At 46.6% G+C, this 16,578-nt stretch overlaps 1 protein-coding gene across 2 annotated transcripts in view; it reads left to right on the forward strand.

Annotated features, from left to right (window-relative positions):
- The first annotated feature begins 4,092 nt into the window (after positions 1-4,092).
- Positions 4,093-16,578, forward strand: part of LOC116153395 (ubiquitin carboxyl-terminal hydrolase 3) — a 213,828-nt gene continuing 201,342 nt past the window's right edge. For both annotated transcript variants that reach the window (XM_064485514.1, XM_064485516.1), the window contains exon 1: positions 4,093-4,248. The gene's annotated coding sequence lies outside the window, so the exon portion shown is untranslated. The remainder of the gene's footprint in view (positions 4,249-16,578) is intronic.

Consider the following 16,578-nt stretch of genomic DNA (forward strand, 5'->3'; position numbering starts at 1 on the left):
ATATTCATTTAGTACATTAGTAAGGTAGGTAGTTTCAAGAATCAAATACTGTCTTTTTGGTGCAAAACAAAACGCTGGTTTGACTAGTAACATTTACTATACGCTGAATTTCTTCATTCTGGTAAGATAAGTGCAGTTTTCTCATTCATTCCATCAAGTTATTTGGTGAATCTTTACCTAGGAACAATCTATTTCTTCTTAGGAAAGTCATTAAAAATTTTTTCATGCCCTTGGTTGCCCTTCATGCATCCTCTCTTCCGTCTACAGTGTTAAATACTTCTAAAATTCCATAGTCCGCCATGCCCTGAAAAGAGAAGAAAGCCTCTTCCAACACTAAAGTATTTTATGTAGATGATCCAGCTTCTCATAAAGATTCTCTCTGATTATATAGCTTATGAAAAGTAAAGAATAACTTCACAGACGGCCTGAGAAAGACTGTCTTTACTCCACTGTATGTATTTGACTCATTTGTCAAAGATTAATTGACCAAAAGTTTGTGGATTTATTTCTGGGCTCTCCCTTCTGTTCCATTGATCCATATTGCTGGTTTTGTACCAATACCATGCTGTTTTGATGACTGTAGCTCTATAGGAATGTCTGAAGTCTGGGAGTTACTCCTACAGCTTCGTTCTTTTTCTTCAGTATTGCTTTGGCAATTCTGGGTCTTTTGTGATTCCATTTAAATTTTAGTATAATTTATTCTAGTTCTGTGAAAAGTGTCCTGGGTAATTTAATATGAATGGGATTAAAACTGTAGATTGCTTTGTGTAGTATGTCCATCTTAACAATATTAATTCTTTGAATCTAAGAACATGGGATGTCTTTCCATTTCTTTGGGTCATATTTAATTTCCTTAGTCAATGTTTTGTACTTCTCCACATATGTTTTTCACTTCCTTGGTCAGATTTATTGCTAAATATTTTATTTTTTTGAATGCAATTTTAAAAGAGATTGTTTCTTTACTTTACTTTTCTGATAGAGATCTGCAGATACTAACTGATACGTATAGAACAGATAAACAACAAGTTCATGCTGTATCTCGCAGGGAACTATATCCAATACATTTCAGTAGCTTATGATTAAACAGAATATGAAAACAAATATACATATGTTCATATATGAGTGAAGCATTGTGCTGTGCACCAGAAATTGACACAACATTGTGAACTGACTATCCTTCAATAATATGTGTGTGTGTGTGTGTACACATATACACAATAAAACAGGATCCCAGGAGGCCTCAGTGCACTTGTCCCAGCCCTTAGAAACCATGATAATGTGGCAAAGTCCCCATTTAGCACATATCCAGTATTGACCAGATGACATTCAAACAATTCAGTGCAAATTCTTTCCAATCCTGGCATTGCCCAGGTATCCTTGACCTTCACTGGCAGGTGGGCACAAATGGACTCATGTGCACATTGACAGTGGAATCTCACCGGCTTGAGCAGGAACGTGCGCAGGAACTCCCTTCGCAAGATAATCTTGGGAGGCCTCAAGAAAGTGGTTTCCCAGCGTCCACACCCATCTAGGCATTGCCAGCAGTCCTACCTCTGGCCACCTCTCTAGTTGCAGCTCTAGCACTGAGGTACCACTACGCCTAGCTATGTGCCCACCAGCAACATCAGTCCTTAAGAGCTCAGCTGTCTCTGGAAGGGGGAAGACAAACATTCTCTCCCTTGGTGGTAAACTCAGTTATAGGGGTCTCAGGCTGGGTTGTTCAGGCCCTGGATGTCAGTGAATTACTGAGATGACATTTGTTCACCCACACTCTCCACTGGATCAGGGGAGCTCAGGCAGTTCAGCCGCAGTAGTAGCTATTCCACTGGCCCTAAACTCCTGTTCTGCACCCAACCACAGCAGACCTGGGCTGGCTGTGCCCCAGGGGCCTGGCCTTCAAATACCCTATTCCTGAAGTTAGGTGATTCTCTGCCCATCTTGTATGCTCTGACCTCTAACCAAGGGATCCCAATATCTATCTCATCTGCACAACACACTGACCAAACTTCAGCTCCAGCCCAGTCAGTTTCCCCATTGCCTGAAACCAACTTAGTGCTTAGTATTATTATCCTGGTTTAATCATTTTTTTTTAAGATAAACTGAAGCCTAGTAGGTTTTAAGTAGCTTTTCAGAGGTGAAAAGGTAGGAAGCAGTGGAACAGGAATTCAAAACTTGATCTCTCTTGAGAGAACTTGAACGTCTTTGTCCTTCTCACTCCTGCATGTTGTACCCAGATGCCTGTTACCCTGACTTCCCCTCATCACCTGCAGTAGGCTTACTCTAACCTGTCCCAAGAGCAAACCCCAGATGCCCACTACTGAACAGAGAGACTAAGGTAGGGGTGGAGGGAAAGGACTAAGCAGAGGACAGAAGGAGCCAGTGAGCCTGGGAGTGGGGCCTGGACTGCCACTGAAGTCACCGGCAGGGAGAGGGACTAGAAAGGTCTGTCTTTAGGGACTCCCTGCCCTCCCAAACGGTGCGCTGGCATGGGCTGCTAGTGCTCATTGCCAGAGTCAAACAGACAAGCTACGGAGGTGAGAAGAAACTAACAGAAATCATAGGCTTCCGGTTTCTAGTCTAGGGTGCGAGGAGCTTGGAAGTCATCCCTCCCATCCTCAAAACAAGAAAAGATGAACAGACCAAAAAGAAACAACTCTTCCTAGACCCATCAGAGAACTGAGGTCACAGGGCAAACCACTGCCCTGAGAATTGGAGAAGCAGGCAGATGCTTTATACGGTAATATCAGAGAAGCCCAGGCCCAGTGTGGGCAGGGACTGGAACCAGCACTGTGACACACAGGCCCCAGGTCCAGCTTTCTCCACGGGACGAGCACTCCAGATGAGGGAAGCACCAGCCTCTCTCCTGCTGGTCAGGGCTGGCACAAGCTGTGGTTGCCGCTGTAATGCTCAGCAGACCCATGGCTGAGTCAGTGGGTAGCACTTACCAGCCTTGACAGCTGTGAGCCTCGGCTGCGGTCAGTGCCCGTGAAGTCTTGAGGAAGGCCAGCCTTCCTCCTGCAGGGAGGCAATCTTGAATAAGTAAACCTTGCCCTCTCACTACTTCAAGAATCAAAACCCAGCCATGACAATCTCAGGTATACAGCTATGAGAAATGAAAACATATTTCCCCACAAAAACTTGTATACAAATGTTCACAGCAGAACCTTATGATATAATGCATAATTGTGAGAAAAAGTGGGAAATAAAGTATATTTTCATTTTTGCTTGTATCTGAAACATTGGAAATACCATATAAGAAACGAAGTAGTTATCTAATGATGGTAGGGGAACTAAGGTGTTGTAAGGGTGGAAGTGAAACTTCTCAATGTACAGCATTCTGTTATTTTAACTTTAAATTGTGAATGTGTTCTAAATTGGAAACATGCTTAGAAACCATAGGAATTATAGTCACCAACTAGACTTGAAATATTGTAAGCATGAACAATGTTTTTAAAATATATATAACTATTCAAAATTTGAGTTGGGAAGAACAGTGGTAGAAGAGAATCTGTTAAATTTTCAAAACAGACTCAATAGATAATGTCTAAATTGGAAACACAGAATTTAGAAAACACATAATGTCTTTTAATTTATTTCACAACCTCTTAAGGCATTTCATAATTTTATTGATTGATTTCCCATCACAAAGATACATTTATTTGAAATGCAGTACTTCCTCCAGTTTTGTTTTAGTTTTTTTCTTCTATTAAGTTCAAATAAAATTACAATGAACAATTTTGGTGTAAAAAACAACTTGTATACAAATATTCACAGCAGAATTAATCCTAATAGACAAAAAGATTACAAATCTGTAGGGACACCAGACCCGCCCCCGGGGACACGAGAGCCAATCCGAGTGCACGCTTCCCGGCCCCGCCCAGACGCAGTCCTCCGCCCCGCCCCTCCCTCCACCCACCCTAAGGTCAGTTTGCCAGAAAGTCGGGCGGCAGCCTGTCGGAGCAGCTCGCGGTTCTGCGGTTCTCCCGAGCAGCGCCGGCCTTGCTCCCTCCGGCCAGCGGCGGCGGCGGCGGCGGCGGCGGCGGCTGCAGCGGCGGCGGCGGCGGCTGCAGCGGCGGCAGCGCAGTCCCTCCGGGAGGCGCGGTGTTGGCCGAGCGGCGGCCGCGGAGCTTCTTGTCCAGCGCGGCGGCGGCAGCGGCGCGGCCCCGAGATGGTCCGCGGGCAGGTGTTCGACGTGGGCGGCGCTCCAGCAACCTGCTACACCGGCGAGGGCTCCCCCGGCGTCGTGTGGTGAGTGTCCGCGCCCCGCCCGCCGGCCGCGCCCGCCCGCGCGGCCCCCCGTCCGGCCTCGGCGGGCGCAGCTGCGGCGTCGGCCCCTGACCCGCGACCCCAACCGCGAGCCCGGCCCCGACCCCAGCAGGGCTGCCCCGCCGTCCGCGCACCGGGGGTCTCTGGCGGGGCCAGGCGGCTCGCGCTGGGGCGTTACTCGCGGCTCTTCCCGGGCCGGCCCTTCCCGTGGGCCGGAGGGTGGCGAGGGGGTGGGAGGTGGAAGCCGGGACCCGGGCACTCAGGCACCCTCAGGACCGTAACAGGGCCCCGACCCCCGGGCGCTCCCCTCGCGGCTTTCCCTTGACGTCCGACTGGGAAGCCAGGAAGTCCTGAGAAGCTCGCGGCGGGGCCGTGGTCTGGAAAGCGGTCGGCAGCGGCGTGTGTGCACAGCCCCAAAATCATCATCTTGTTTGCCCCCCTCGCCTGCGTTTTCCGCGGCCGGCTTTGCTTCAGCCCCTTCCGTGCTGCCAGGGCTGCTCTCCTGCGCAGCCTTTCTAAGCAGCATGAGCGGCACTAGTGTTGGTGTGGAATGTTTCAATCTTGAAGTTTTAAAGTGGATGTTGATGTGGTACTGTTCCCGCTTCAGGAAGGTTAAGTCGGCATTCCTGTCTTGATTTTTCCAGGGGTCATTTGGAGTTGGGCCTAATTTGACTTTTTTCTCCTTTTACCGCGTGTGTGAGCTCAGGTACTGGCATAAAGGCACCTAGACATTTTAATACAATGGCTGTGGACTTTCCCAGTTACTGCTTTAGTGCTCAGTGTATATGCAGCCCTGATGGAGTTCTTGCAAACCGCATACAGGCTCCCTTGTGTGGCTCCAGATCCCTGAGAAGCCTTTGCCGAACGGGGGGAAGGTTTTTTTGTTTTTTGTTTTTTTTTTAGAACCAGCTACCTGTCATATTTTGTGCTGACGGAGACTTGTGGAAGTGTAGGCTCCCTTACACGTTAACTTTCATGTGAGTGGGTCTTTCGTGTTGCATGAAGGAAGCAAACTATTTATGAAAATTCGTGTCCACCACCTTGCGGAGAGGGAAGGGCAGGTCTCTTCTTCAGATGAGAATGTATTTCGAGGTGAAGCCGGTTCCTAAGGTCGCACAACTAGAGTCGGACTTGAGGTTGCAGACTGAGAATTTGTTTCAGTTGCGGGACCCCTTTTTAAACTCCCTGTTTTCCTTAATTAATGTTGTTAACAATTTTGGAAGTTTAGTGTATTTTACTCTTACAAGCAAATTTATTTCAGAAACGTGTTCGAATTTGCAAGGTCATAATTTTAGAAATGCATTGAGGGAATGTTTTACCAAGTATGCTAGCTAGGTACAAAGACTAGTTAAACTTCATTGAAAAAAAAAGAGAGAATATTTTCATCATCTTCAGGAACAGAGTGCTTCACAGCACTCTGAATGAATGGACCTGACAGTCTAAGTGAAAGAAGCCGACTTTAATGGCCGCATGTTGTATGATTGCATTCATGTGGAAGTCGAGAATAGGGAAACCTACAGAGACAGTAAGAGGGTTAGTGGTTGTTGGGACATAGACGTGGAGACAGGGCATAAAAGCTAAAGGATATGCGGTTTCCTTTAGAGGTAATGAAAATGTTGTAATATGTATTGTGACGATGATGACAAAATCTATGACTATGCTGAAAACCATGAAATTATACACTTAATGTGGGGGGGATTATATGATATGTGAATGTCTTAATAAAGTTTTTATTTAAAAAATGAGCTGAAGCAAATATGGGAAAATGTTAACATTGTGTGATATCTAGGTGTTGGCTCTACTGTTTCTATTGCATTTGTCTATTTTTGCATATGGTTGAAACATTCCTTTTCAAAGTGCTGGCTCTTACAGAAGTCTGCATTCAGGGGGAGGAGGAGTAAAAGCAATTTCAGGATCATTTTTAATGAATTAATCGGTGATCTCCAGATGGTTGGCTTTTACTCTCTTACAACATTGCAAAACACATCTTATTAGTTACATTTGAAGTTTTTTAGACCCATGTGTAAGAATGGTTATTCATTTCCCTCTTAAAAGCACACATAAGTATTATTTTTATTTAGTTTAAAACCATCTGAAACTTACAGAATTCCAAGTACAATATAAAGAACTTTTTTTTATTAACTCCCATTTGGGAGTGAGTTACCAACCTGATGCCCCATCACCCCCAAAGACTTAATGGGGTGTTTCGGTCATCTTCCTACATAATCACAACACAACTATCAAAATAAGGAAGTAAACATAGATCATTCATATTACCCAATCCTGAGACCTTTATTAAATTTCATCAGTCATCCCAGTAATATCCTTTATAGTAAAAAAAAAAAAAAAAAGATACACTTAAGAATGTGTTGCTGAGCAGTAGAGTGGGTGCTTAGCGTGCACAAGGTCCTAGGTTCAATCTCCAGTACCTCCAATAAAAAATAAAATAAAATAAATTAATTTTAAAATACATAAAGAAACCTAATTACCTCCCCCCCAAAACCAAAACAAAGAATGTGTGTTGCATTTGTCACATCTCTTTAGTGTCCTTTAGTCAGAAAAGTTTCTTCAGTCTTTCTTTGACTTTCATGACCTTGATACTTTTGAAGACTGCAGCCAGTTATTTTGTGGAATAGCCTTCAGTTTCGCAGGAACATCACCAAAAGTGATGCCGTGTTCTTCATGCACCTCATCAGGTGACACTCAGCTTCAGGAGCACAACCAACCATCCCGTGCCTTCCATCTTAAAGTTTTAACACAGTCTGTGATCCTTTTCTTCTTGTGTATTGTCTCAGTTTTCTCCAGGTTAATTTTCTTTTTTGCTTTCATCTTAGACTTTTGTCGAGTGTCTGGTGATCCTGGGCTGTCCATTCAGAAGGAAAGGCTTGGTTTCCACTTTGCCCTGTGCCCACGCCTTCAGGGGCGGCTAGTGACTTCATTTCTGACCTTTTCTAGGGTTTCACATCAGGGCTTGGCTGGGTATTGCTGGACGCTCTGCCGCAGGAACTTAGGCTTAGTGCCATTTTTTCTTAGTTACTCCTTGTCTGTCTACGTTCTATCTTCTAGAGTTTTCTGACATCTCCTCTCTGTAGTCACTTCATCTCCTGTTCTCTTTGTACTTTTTATGCCTTTTTATTCCTTTGTTATTTTAGGGGGTTTTGAGACGAAGTGAAGACAAACAGATTTTTAAATCATAGTCTACATTTTTTAATGAACATTTATTTTCATTTATTTTTAATTTATGCAAATGGTTGTTAACATTCTCATTTTTGGGTGAGGAGATTTCGTCTTCTTTTTACATTTCTAATTTTGGTAGCTATTGAAAGGTACAAACTACTATGTTTAAAATAAATGTTACAAGGATTTATTGTACAGCACAGGAATACAGCCAGTATTTTATAATCACTTTAAATGGAGTATAATCTACAAAAATATAGAATCACTATGTTGTACTCCTGAAACTAATATAATCTTGTACATTAACCACGCTTCAATACAAAAAATACACCCATCATGTCATGGACGGTTCATTCTTATGGGAGGCAGAAAATCGAGCTGAAGAAGTCAAACAGTGAGTGGTTCCAAGTGCTACGTAGAGAATGAAGGACACAGTGTACTAAGAAATGACTTGGTTACTCTTCTACTGGATCAACAGAAAATAACCTCTCTCAGGTAGTGATTTTTAAGGAGAAATATTCACCTACCAGGTAAAGAACAAGGAAACAGCATTATTTGCAGAGGGAAGAGTTAGTTCAAAGCTCCTAAGGTGAAATGAGCTTGGCAAGTCTGGGGGAGAAGAAAGGCCACTGTAGCACGAATGGACAAGGGGGAAGAGTGGTATAAAGTCAGCGAGTTGGACACTCTCAAACCCACCCAGGGCTTTATAAACCGCAAGGAGTCTGGAGTTTATTCTCATGTGATGGGAGGCCAACAGAGTGTTCTATATTGGGGAGGAACAGAGTCTGATTTATGTCACAGATGAGGCTGGCTGCATTGTGGTGAAGGAATGCTGGGACAGTACTTGGGAACTGTCTCAGTGGCCTAGGTGAGATGACGGTGTCCTGGGTGAGGACGGTGGCAGTAAAGAGGGAGAGAACTAGAGGGATGACAGATACGTTCCTGAGACATAGGTGACAGAGCTTGGTGACAGACTGACTATCGTACAGATGAGAGAACTGAAGGAGTTGCTTATGAGACAGACTTACAGTATAGTTTTTTAAAATTGAAGTACAGTCAGTTTACAATGTTGTGTCAACTTCTGGTGGACAGCACAACGTTCCAGCCATACACAGACATACATACACTGGTGGGAAGGGATACACTGGGAGTTTGAGATTTGCAGATACTAACTACTACGTATAAAATAGATAAGCAAGTTTCTTCTATATAGCACAAGAAATTATATTCAATAACTTGTAGTAACCTATAATGGAAAAGAATATGAACACAATATAGCTTTTAAAAATAGAAACATACCTCTTTCATGAACTATTCAAGATCTTTATCCAGCTCTTCTTTGGAATAATGCACCATTATCAATAATTGTCACCACCCGAAATAAACATTCCAAGGTATTTACAACATTGGAAACACTAAATGACAAGTGATTACAAATAGCCTTCAAGGAGATCCATATCACATCACAAAAACAGCCAGTCATGAACTTCAGAAATTTCTCCTTTGATTTAGCTCATATGCACAATTCTTGGCCAGTAAGCTGGACAAGAAATTTCTAATTTATTAATAAAACTGGGGACAGTGGTTAGTGTCTTTTCGCCTCCCCGGGCGCAGGTTAGAGTGGTCGCAGTTTCCCAGGATAATCTGGCGGATGGGAGCAGTGACTGCTGCACGGCTGGGGCCTCCAAGGCCTTCTTCTCTGCGCTCCTGGGAGTCACAGTCAGATTCATTTACATCTATCTTGATTTCACACATACGTGGTCGTGAAGATGGGACCCAGGATGCAGACGGTCTGTCTGCGTACTTCCACCCTGAGGCCTCCCTTGACATCAGGTAGAAAGCCGATATCCACTTTTCCAACTGCACAGCATTCATTCATCCATGTGTACCAGAACTGATGGACCCCATTCCCTCTCCATCAACCTTAGTGTTGCTTTAATTCCCACTGTTTCAACCAGTGATGTGATGAACACCCTTGAAAAGACATTTTGAATAGCTGTGCAAGGACTTTAGTGGGATGAACTCTAAGGATTAGCACTGCTGGGGCACGGATGCAACTGTGGCCCTTTGATGTGCCCTGTACCCTATTCCCCTGGAGAGAAGTGTCTGTTAACTCTTCCCTTCCCTCCAGGGGACCTGCTGGGGCCTCTGCCTCCTTACATTGTCACCAGGGCTGGTTGTCACCAGGCTAAAGACCTGCCAGCGTGATGGTGACCAGTGCTGTCCTGCAGTGTGTCCGTCTGCCTGTGTCCTCACCTGACAGGTCGAGCATCTCCAGCACACACTGGCCACCTGCGCTGCCTCTCGTTGGAACTGCCTGTGTGTGTTGGGTTTCTGTTGGGAACACTGGATTTCAGGAGGATTTTGGACCACAGGGACGTGAAACCTTTCTCCAACATTGGGTTATGAGGAACACTTTTTTCAGGTTGTGGTTTGTCTTTCCAGCTGTTTTTCTGGGGTTTTGCTTGTCTTTTGATTTGTTTGGTTTTATTTTTGCCACAGGAATAGCTAAGCATCTCCCTTCTGTCCTCTGGCTGTGGTGTCACAGGGGGAACAGTAGTGTCTACCCTGAGATTATGCACAGTCACTAAAAGGGCTTCATTTTGTACGTCTCATCTTTAGTCTATCTGGATTTTCCTCTCAAAACATAACAATGTTAATTCATATAAAAACAAAAAAATTCACCAGTCCTCACTTAAGAGATTTGGGCAGACAGAAAAAGCCACCTTTTATATGATGTCGGTGATAGGGAACCTCCAGGATAGGTAAAGAGTCAGAGAGAGAGAAAGGGGCTTAGTTTTTGTCAGGGGCTGGGGGAGGGAGGAAGTGGTGTGTGCTTTGGTTGCAAGCTTTTAGTCTGAGGAAAGAAATCGTCTGAAATAGACAGTGGTGTTGGGCTCACAGCATTGTGAGTGCACTTAATGGTCCTGAATTGCACAATTTAAAATGGGAAAAGGCTAAGCTTTATTCTTGTAAACTTAAACCATAAAAAAATAGATGATTCTGTATTAGAAAAGAACAAATCTGACTCCACATTAGATCTGTTCTTTTGGCTTTAACCCTGTGCCCAGTTGCTTTAACCCTGTGCCCAGTTTTTGAGGCTTTGTCTTGCTAGCTCTGCACCCTTTGTTAAACAATGTTGCCTTTAGCCTGTCTGGTAAACAGGAGAGCTATTCTCAAGGTTTTGACCTTTAAGGATTTAACACTTCTGCACTGCTATAAAGACAAGCTTCAGAATAGAAAATTAAGTTTGTTTTGTTAGAGGTTTTACAGGGGCACCATGACCTGACCCCACATGGACAACTGCAGACCAAGATAATGGCAGACTGATGTCCTGGAGAACCATCTTCCCCAAGTCAGACTTCAGGCTCCTTTTCTACTGAAAAGGGGAGGGGCTGTGGTTGGTTGTTGCAAACTTCTTGGTGTAGGATTTCTTTGTTCTTGGAATCCTTTCCAGCTGTCCAAGTGGGTCAGGTCATGGTGCCCTGTAAAACCTCCAACAAAACAAACTTTACTTTCTATTCTGCAACTTGTTGTCTCTATAGGAGTGCAAAGTGTTCACATCCTTAAAGGTCAGAGCCTTGAGAATAGGCTCTCCTGTCTATTTCAGGCTAAAGGCAACATTGTTTTGCAAAAGGTGCAGAGCCAGCAAGAGTAAGCCTAGAAAACAGGGCACAGGGTAGAAGGAAAAGAAACATTTAATATGGAGTCACATTTGTTCTTTTCTACTACAGTGCCTTTTGGTGAGAGTTAAGAGGATGTTTCCTGGGCAGGTCCTCCTCTGACCCAGGCTGGGGTTCAAAGCAGGAGCCCTGCCACATTCACCATGACTGTGATCTCTTGCAGGGCCTCATCTCCTGCAGAGAATGTAACAATTATCGGTGATTAAAATTACCTGTCAGAATCACTTCAATTGCCTATAAAATATATCATGGTGGGGGTGGGGTGGGAGGAGGCAGGCAGGGGACATCTCATTGGTCCCTCAACAGTCAGTCTCCTCTGATGCAAGGGACCAGGGTCATGGTAGATTCCAAGGTGGCCAGGCCAGCGTAGCTGCCTGCTTGGTTCTCCAGCCTTGGGTTCCTAACATGGACACTTTCTAATCTCCCGTCCCTTGTCCCTCTCCCGGCACGAATGAACATGGTCCCTGCACCCACCTGGGCTGAACCCAGGCCCCTCACACAGCACACCACCTGCTGTCCATCCCTGGGCTCAGTTGCACCCTCATCCCCCAACAGGTCATAGTGCCCAGCGCCTCAGCCCTCAGGGTCTGGATCACCATCCGGCATGTCAACCACCCAAGGCCCACAGGGCAGTGGTGGGCAGCCTGGGACCACCCTGACCCTCAGGCTCAGATGAGGCACAGGTCTCGGGGTTGAGGGCACCCAGGGGGAGTTGGAGCTGCCTCCAGCCTGGCCCGCTGCGCCCTGTAGCCTCAGACATTGGCTGTGCTGCCTCACACTAGGCCGGGTCCCCTGCTGGTGGCAGTCGCCATAGTGACCAGAGCCCAGAATTCCCCGCCCCACGTGTGGGGTAAGGGGTGAGGGTGTCAGGTGTCAGCTCAGGGTAGGGGTGCATTAGGGGTGAGGGGGGATCCTGTGGTAAAGGGGGGACAGTCTGAGGGGTGAGGGGGACCATCTTGGGATGTTGGGGGAATCCTGCCTTTTTTTTTTTTTTTGGTTAGTTTGAATGCTTTATGTTTAAACAGTGGAATAAATACCATTGAAGTTAATTGACAATCAATACATTCTATGCAGCACAGCGCAATTGATTACGCACCAAACAATGAAATGTCTAATTACATAGATGCACAGTGTCCTTGATTAACATTAATATCCTTTCAGCCTATCTATTTGCACTGTAACCATGTGTAACATTGTGTTAATCATTAATTAATCATACTGATTGCATTAATCATTAATCCCTCCGAAATCAAAATTTTTTTGACATTTTTTATTGATTTATAGTCATTTTACAATGTTGTGTCAAATTCCAGTGTTCAGCACAATTTTTCAGCCATACATGGACATATATACACACTCATTGTCACATTTTTTTCTCTGTGAGCTACCATAACATTTTGTGTATATTTCCCTGTGCTATAGAGTATAATCTTGTTTATCTGTTCTACAGTTTTGAAATCCCAGTTTATCCCTTCCCACCCTCTGCCCCCCTGGCAACCACAAGTCTGTATTCTCTGTCTATGAGTCTATTTCTGTCCTATGTTTACACTTTGTTTTTGTTTTTTTGTTTGTTTGTTTAGATTCCACATATGGGCGATCTCATATGGTATTTTTCTTTCTCTTTCTGGCTTACTTCACTTAGAATGACATTTTCCAGGAGCATCCATGTTGCTGCAAATGGCATTATGTTGTTGGTTTTTATGGCTGAGTAGTATTCCATTGTATAAATACACCACATCTTTATCCAGTCACCTGTTGATGGACATTTAGGCTGTTTCCATGTTTTGGCTATTGTAAATAGTGCTGCTATGAACATTGGGGTGCAGGTGTCATCCTGAAGTAGATTTCCTTCTGGATAGAAGCCCAGGAGTGGGATTCCTGGGTCATACGGTAAGTCTATTCCTAGTCTTTTGAGGAATCTCCACACTGTTTTCCATAGTGGCTGCACCAAACTGCATTCCCACCAGCACTGTAGGAGGGGGGAATCCTGCCTTGAGACAGTGGTGAGCCATAAGTTGTACCTAGCAGGGTGGAGTGTGGGAGTAGGGACCTCGGTATAAGAAAGAGCCCCATCTTGGGGGTCCCTTTGGAGACTGGGCCTGGCTGGGGCTGGGGGCAGTAACGGGGAGGGGGAGGTGAGCAGGGGGAGTGGGGCTGGGGACTGTGGCCTGGCCCGGGGCCAGGGGTGGTTCTGGTTCAGTGCCTGGGACCTGGTCGGTGGCCGGGTGGGGGCCTTGGGGATGGAGACCCAGAAGGGCGGGCAGGGAGGTGGGCCCGCACTACCGCCCTGCCCAGCCCCGCCAGGCTGTGCTGGGCCCCACACTGCTGGAGCCCCAGCCCGAGTGTCCGGTGTGACGCGCATACGCGTGGACGCACAGATGCTCGGACTCCGGAACCCGCCCAGAGCGTGTGGAAGCCGGGCGGGAGCCGGGTGCTCCCCGACCATTTCCCGCGGAGGAACGTGGCCTCGGGTCTGGGCCGCCATGTGCCATCGCCTGTGCTGTTGTCGCTGGGCAGGTAAGGGGGCGCTGGTGGGGGCGCGCAGGTAGGGGAGCCGGCGGGTGAGGCCTGGGCTGTGTTGGGGAGGCGCGCAGGGAGGCGAGCGCAGGTGAGGTCTGGGCCCCGCAGCCCCTTAGGACCCTGAGGCAGGTCCGGGCCGCCGCCCTGGTTCGTGGTGCCTCTCGCCCCCCACATTAGTAGTCCTTGAACTCCGCGTCGTCGCGGCCGCTCCTACGGGGAAGCGGGAGCAGCCCCGGGAGGTGAGAGGGAGCACCTCCAACCGGCCCTCAGGCCTTGGCCTGGTCGGGAGGCGGGTGCGGTGCAGTCGCGGGGTCCCAGCGGCGGCTGCGGTGGGATGGGGGCAGCCTCGTGCGAGCCTCTGGATTTGTTTCCTACTCCCCCACGGCTTGTAGTGGGGTGATCTCTGCTTCCCCATGTTCGCGGGGTGCATGTCTCGCGGTCAGCCTGCTCCTCGAAGGCTGAGGCGGTGTTCTCAGGGTGCGTGGGCTGTGCTATCGGCGGCGGCGGGGAGAGGGGTCTGCCCCAGGGAGCCTGTCGATTTGCTCCCATCTCCCCCGCGGCTTGTCCTGGGCTCGGTCTCTGCTGCACCAGGTTTGCGGGACTCAGGTTACAGGTCAGTCTGCTCCCCGGAGGCCGGCGCGGTGCGGTCAGTGCGGGGCCGGCGACAGCGACAGCAGAAATGGGAGCAAATCCTCGCGCTCGCATGGGGCAGCTCCAATCCCGCCATCGCCGCCGCCTTCGAAGCTCTGACAGCACAGCATCCGCCTTCCAGGAGCAGGCTGACCTGTAACCTGAGACCCGCGAACCTGGGGTAGTAGAGGCCAAACCCAGGACAGACCGCGGGGGAGTTGGAAGCAAATCCACAAGCTCACCTGGGCAGACCCCTAATCCGCCGCTGCCGCCGCTGCCTCCAGCCACACCGCGTCCGCCTCCTGGGAGCCGGCTGACCTGGGGATGTGCCTGGGGAGATGGGGGCAAATCGTCCCCCAGCTCGCCAGGGGCAGCGCTCCTCTCCCTACCGCTGCCCCAGGTTCGCGGGACGCTTGTTTCCAGGGCAGTTGGCTCCGGGGAGGCAGGCGCGGTGCGGTCAGGGGACGGCGTTAGGGTTCAAGTGTCTTCACATTGGAATTCCCTCCAGATACATACCCAGAAGTGGGATTGCTGGTTCAAATGGGAAGTCTATTTTTAGTTTTTTGAGGAATTTCCATACAGTTTTCCATAATGGCTGCTCCAAACGACATTCCCAGCCACAGTGTAGGAGGCTTCCTTTTTCTCCACACCCTCTCCAGCATTTCTCATTCATGATTGCCATTCTGACTGGTAGGAGGTGAGGGTTCATTGTAGTTTTGATTTACATTTGTCTTATAGAGATATTGAGCATTTTTTTCATGTGCCTGTTGGCCATTTGTATGTCTTCATTGGAGAAATGCGTGTTTAGGTCTTCTGCCTGTTTTTGGATTGGGTTGTTTTTTAATTATTAGATTGTATGAACTGATTATATGTTCTGGAAATTAAGCCTTTGTCAGTCGCATTATTGGCAAATATTTTCTCCCATTTGTTGTCGTTTTGTTTATGGTTTCGTTTGCTGTGCAAAAGCTTGTAAGTTCAGTTAGGTCCCGTTTGTTTATTTTTGCTTTTATTTCTGTTGCTTGGGTAGACTGCTCTAGGGGAAGATTACTGAGAAGTATGTGAGATAATGTTTTGTTTATGTTTTCTTGGAAGAGACTTAGTGTCTTGTCTTATATTTAAGTCTTTAAACCATTTTGAATTTATTTTTGCGTACGGTGTGAAGGGGTATTCTAACATCATTGATTTGCATGCAGCTGTCCAGCTTTCCCTACACCATCTGCTGAAGAGACTGTTTTCACTCCGTTATATGTTCTTGCCTCCTTTGTCAAAGATGATTTGAGTGAAAGTTCGTGGGTTTATGTCTGGGCTCTCTATCCTGTTCCATCGATGCGTAGGTCTGTTTCTGTACCAAGACCATGCTGGTTGGATTGTAGCTCTATAGTAGCGTGTGAAGTCTGGGAGGGTTATGCTTCGTTCATTTTCTTCAATAATGCTTTGGTAATTCTGGGTCTTTTGTGATTCCGTGTAAGTTTTAGGATGATTTGTTCTAGTTTTGTGAAAAATGTCCTGGGTGATTTGATAGGAATCTGTAGGTTGCTGTGGGCAGTATGGTCATTCTAACGATATTAATTCTTCCAATGCAAGAATCTGGGCTATCTTTCCATTTCTTTGTAATTCTTCTTTAATTTTTTTGATCAGTGTTTTGTAGGTCTCCACATGTAAGTCTTTCACTTCCTGGGTCAGACTTATTCCTAAGACTTTTATTTTTTTTGGATGCAGTTTTCAAAGGGATTATTACCTTCGTGTAAATAAACACCACTGATTTCTGTATGTTGATGTTGTGTCCTGCTGCCTTGTTGAATTCTTTTACTAGCTCTAGTCATTTTTGTGGGGAGCCTTTAGGGTTTTCCATGTACAGTATTATATCATCCACATATAGTGATAGCTTTACCTCTTCTCTTCCAGTTTGGATCTCTTATTTTTTTTTTTTGTTGTTGTTGTCTATTTGCTCTACTAGGACTTCCAATACTATATTGCGTAGAAGTGGTGAGAGTGGGCATCCTTGTCTTGTTCCAGATGTTAGCAGACAGGCTTTCAGCTTTTCAGTGTAGAGTATGATGCTGGCTGTAGGTTTGTTATAAATAGCTTTTATCATGTTGAGATATGTTCCCTGTATACCCAGTTTAGTAAGACCAGGGGCTCAGTGTGGTCAGGGGGCTGGGAGGATGGCAGCAGCAGTAGCGGTGGCGGGAGGAGAGGGGCTCCCCCTTGCCAGCCAGTCATTTGCTCCCATCTACCCCTGTGGCCTGGCCTTGGGGCAGCCTAGCTGCCTCAGTTTCATTGGGCCTAAGTCTTTAGGTCA

Source organism: Camelus dromedarius, chromosome 5 (assembly GCF_036321535.1).
Source record: "Camelus dromedarius isolate mCamDro1 chromosome 5, mCamDro1.pat, whole genome shotgun sequence".
Taxonomy (NCBI): domain Eukaryota; kingdom Metazoa; phylum Chordata; class Mammalia; order Artiodactyla; family Camelidae; genus Camelus; species Camelus dromedarius.